This window comes from Mustelus asterias, chromosome 5 (assembly GCF_964213995.1).
Source record: "Mustelus asterias chromosome 5, sMusAst1.hap1.1, whole genome shotgun sequence".
Lineage (NCBI taxonomy): Eukaryota > Metazoa > Chordata > Chondrichthyes > Carcharhiniformes > Triakidae > Mustelus > Mustelus asterias.
In genome coordinates, this window is record NC_135805.1 from 19,228,674 (window position 1) to 19,233,394 (window position 4,721).

Genomic DNA, 4,721 nt, shown 5'->3' on the forward strand with positions numbered 1-4,721 from the left:
TTATATTCACTGGAAGAGTGAGAGGGGAACTCATGTAAAATTCTAACAGGGTTAGACAGGGTAGATTCAGAAAGAATGTTCCCAATGGTGGGGGAGTCCAGAACAAGGGGTCATAGTTTGAGGGTAAGCGGTAAAGCTTTTAGAACTGAGGTGAGGAGAAATTTCTTCACCCAGAGAGTGGTGAATGTGTGGAATTCACTATCACAGGAAGTAGTTGAGGGCAAACTGTGGTGTGATTTCAAGAATAAATTAGATATAGCTCTTGAGGCTAAAGGGATAAAGGGATGTGGTGGCACAGTGGTTAGCACTGTTGCCTCACAACGCCAGGGACCTCAAGTGACTGTGTGGGGTTTGCACATTTTCCCTGTGTCTGCGTGGGTTTCCTCCGGGTGCTCCGGTTTCCTCCCACAGTCCAAAGATGTGCAGGTTAGGTGGATTGGCCATGCTAAACCGCCCCTTAGTGTCAGGGGGATTAGCAGGGTAAATGCCTGGGGTTATGGGGATAGGGCCTGGCTGGGACTGTTGTCGGTGCAGGCTTGGTGGGCCGAATGTCCTCCTTCTGCACTGTAGAGATTCTATGATTCTATGACATGGAGGGTAGGGGTGATCAGGATTTGAAGATTTGAAGATCAGCCATGATCAAAATGAATGGCGCAGCAGGCTCGAAGGGCCGAATGGCCTACTCCTGCTTCTAGTTTCTATGTTTCTAAAACATACCTTCTTGCTGGTGATCCACTCTTTGGTGCTGATTGGATGCCTCCGGCAACCATCCAATCAGAATGCAGAAAAGGCCTGCGAATAAAAATCACCTCAGGTTGCTGAAGTTGGACATGATTGCCCTTCGACCTCCCCACGACCTCTCACCCTCTAACCCTACTAAAATGTCCCCTAATGTCGCCAGACCTCTCGCAGTGGCAGCTTGAGGGTGAATTGCTTGCGACGAAATTAATCCGCTGCCCAAATCTCCAATGCTGAATGTCAGACACACGGGAATAAAAATCACAGTTTGCAGCAAGGGCCTGCCTGTCTGGCATCAATCATATAACTGCAGCTCCAGTCCCTGTCAGCAAAACTTTACAAGAAAATATTTGAACACAAGTGCCTTGTGTGCCCAACACTTTAACAATAAACAAAATGTTCCATTTACAAGGGACCTAGGGACATGTTAAACAATCAGCTTACTTAGGCTGGCCTTCCAACACTGTCAGACAAATTTTATTTTTAACTATTTTTATTTCCTTTCATTTATATTTCCACGCCGTCTCGTGCCAGCAACTGCACAAACTTCATTGAGTGGCCTAGCTTAGCTCGGTCAGTAGAATTCTTATTCAGAACATTGTGAGTCCGCACTGAGTATCTAGCCTGACTTGTCTCTGCAGTGCCAAGGGATTGCTACCCTGTTAGATAAGCCTCAAACCCTTCCTGGTCTCCCAGTTGCATACTGAAAATCTTAGTGGTCCTTTTCAAAAAGCAGCGTGGAAACCTTTCCGAGAGTCCTCGCTAATATTCCTCCACGAACCAACCACCAAGATGACAATTTGCTCATCTGTTGTCTTGTGGAACTTCATTGTGCTGCCTCTTGTACCTGTGTAACATCAGATGGCGTGGCTCCTTTACAGTGGTAAAAGGCCACACAATAAAAAAGTCCTGTCTATAAATCAGCAGAGGCAAGGTTTACAATCCCTGAGATTGTATACTCCACCTTGGCTCTGAATTCTGGTTGGCATCCAATGGAATCCACTCACCTAATTCCCTCCCAGTACCGAGTGATGCATTAAGGCGGTCTTTTGTCTATTTCCATAGCTCATAACACCTGGAACGTGTTGCCAGCATGTCGATGCTTATAGCTTGAGGGACACCACTCGACATCAAGCATGGCTGATCAGAAGTCTCTCCTGCTCTTACCGCCAGCCATTGGCATGTTTGGAATGATACTCAACCTGTTTGACCACATTATGAATGCACCTCCCTTGGCCAACAGGTCTGGGGTGGGACTTGAACCCGGAGCTTCTGGCTCAGAGGCAGGGGTGCTACCCATAGCGCCACAACACCTCCAATGTAATGCTCATGAGATATGAGGTTGTGACTAGACTAACCAACTAAGTAATTGAATTAAGGTTATTCTGGCTATAGAAAGAGCTGTGAACCCTGCTATTCTTACACACTATTCTCCAAGGGCCAAGTACAGAAATATAAAAAATACTACATTTCAAAAGTAAAGTTAATACTTTAGGCATTCAGCATGCTTGGTTTCATTGGTCAGAACATTGAATGCAGGAATTGGGACGTCTTGTTGAAGTTGTAGAAGACATTGGAACGGCCACACTTGGAATACTGTGTACAGTTCTGGTCACCTTATTATAGAGAGGATATTATTAAACTAGAAATAGTGCAGAAAAGGTTTACTAGGATGCTACCGGGACTTGATGGTTTGAGTTATAAGGGGAGTCTGGATAGACTGGGACTTCTTTCTCTGGAGCGTAGAAGGCTGACGGATGATCGTATGGAGGTCTATAAAATAATGAGGGGCATTGATCAGTAGGATAGTCAATATCTTTTCCCAAAGGTAGGGGAGTCTAAAACTAGAGGGCATAGGTTTAAGGTGAGAGGAGAGAGATACAAAAGTGTCCAGAGGGGTAATTTTTTCACACAGCGGGTGGTGAGTGTCTGGAACGAGCTGCCAGAGGTAGTAGTAGAGGCGGGTACAATTTTGTCCTTTAAAAAGCATTTAGACAGTTACATGGGTAAGAAGGGTATAGAAGGATATGGGCCAAATGAGGGAAAATTGGGATTAGCTTAGGGGTTTAAAAAAAAACAGCGGCATAGACAAGTTGGGCCAAAGGGCCTGTTTCCATGCTGTCAATCTCTATGACTCTAATAAGGTGCTTTGGTAAACTTTCTCATCACTGATTTTATGGGTGGCACGATGGCACAGTGGTTAGCACTGCTGCCTCACAGCGCCAGGGACCCAGGTTCAATTCCGGCCTCGGATCACTGTCTGTGTGGAGTTTGAAGGTTCTCCCCCTGTCTGCATGGGTTTCCTCCGGGTGCCACGGTTTCCTCCCACACTCCAACGATGTGCGGGTTAGGTTGATTGGCCATGCTAGATTGACCCGAGTGTCAGGAGGATTAGCAGGGTAAATGCGTGGGGTTACGGGAGTAGGGCCTGGGTCGGATTGTAGTTAGTACAGGCTCAGTGGGCTGAATGGCCTCCTTCTGTACTGTAGAGATTCTGTTCTATGATTCTGCTATGACAAGTCTGCACCTCAGTTAAAAGAATTACTCTGCTCGCAATGTATTGCAGTACTGAAAATATGTTCAATCAATTTTCCTCTAGTCAGTATTCCTAGCAAGTTTCTATCTAAGATATCTTTGTACATAATGATGGCGGGAAGCCTTCACAACACATCTCACTGCACATGGGGACCAAAGCAACTCTTCCTCCCCCTCATTCTCAATTTCAGTCCTTCATCTTCTTCCTCAAGCCGTGATGTTGTGGTATTGTCATGGGATTAGTAATCCAAGGGCCCAGGGTAATGCTCTGGGGACCTGGGTTCAAATCCCACCATGGCAGATGGTGAAATTTGAATTTAATTTTAAAAATGGGGCTGGATTCTTACCACCTTTCACGCTGATGGGATTTTCCCATCCCACCACAGTGAACGGAGATTTGGCTGGCCGCCAAAATCTCTGCTGCAACGGGAGCGTGGCGTGAATGGCCGGTAAGAACAACGAACAAAGAAAATTACGGCACAGGAACAGATCCTTCAACCCTCCGTGCCTGCACCGACCATGCTGCGCATCTGAACTAAATCCCCCTACCCTTCCGGGGACCATATCCCTCTATTCCCATCCTATTCATGTATTTGTCAAGATGTCCCTTAAAAGTCACTATTGTGTCTGCTTCCACGACCTCCCCCTGCAGCGAGTTCCAGGCAACCAACACCCTCTGTGTAAAAAACTTGCCTCGTACATCTCCGTTAAATATTGTCCCTCACACCTTAAACCTGTGCCCCCTAGCAATTGACTCTTCCACTCTGGGAAAAAGATTCTGACAATCCACTCTGTCCATGCCTCTCATAATCTTGTAGACTTCTATCAGGTCGCCCCTCAACCTCCGTCGTTCCAGTGAGAACAAACCAAGTTTCTCCAACCTTTCCTCATAGCTAATGCCCTCCATACCAGGCAACATCCTGGCAAACTTCTGCGCAGTTGGAATTAAAAGTTTAATGATGACCATGAAAACATGGTTGGTTGTTGTAAATACCATTAATAGTTCATTAATGTCCTATAGGGAAGGAAATCTGTTGCCCTTTCCTGGTTAAGAGGTGACAAACAATTCAGTGGCGCATGATGAGCCCTGGCCAGTTGGAACAATTAAAACATTGTGGATTTATTTTGAGGGGAGGGTGAAAACAGGTGTAAACAAATGCAGGCTGAATAGACAAGGCTGTTTGAAAGTGTGCAGAGTCATAGAGGTTTACAGTCTTTGGCCCAACTTGTCCATGCTGCCCAGTTTTTACCACTAAGCGAGTCCCAATTGCCTGCATTTGGCCCATATCCCTCTGTACCCATCTTACCCATGTAATTGTCTGAATGCTTTTTAAAAGACAAAATTGTACCCACCTCTACTACTACCTCTGGCAGCTCATTCCAGACACTCACCACCCTCTGAGTGAAAAGAATTGCCGCTCTGGACTCTTTTGTATCTCTCCCCTCTC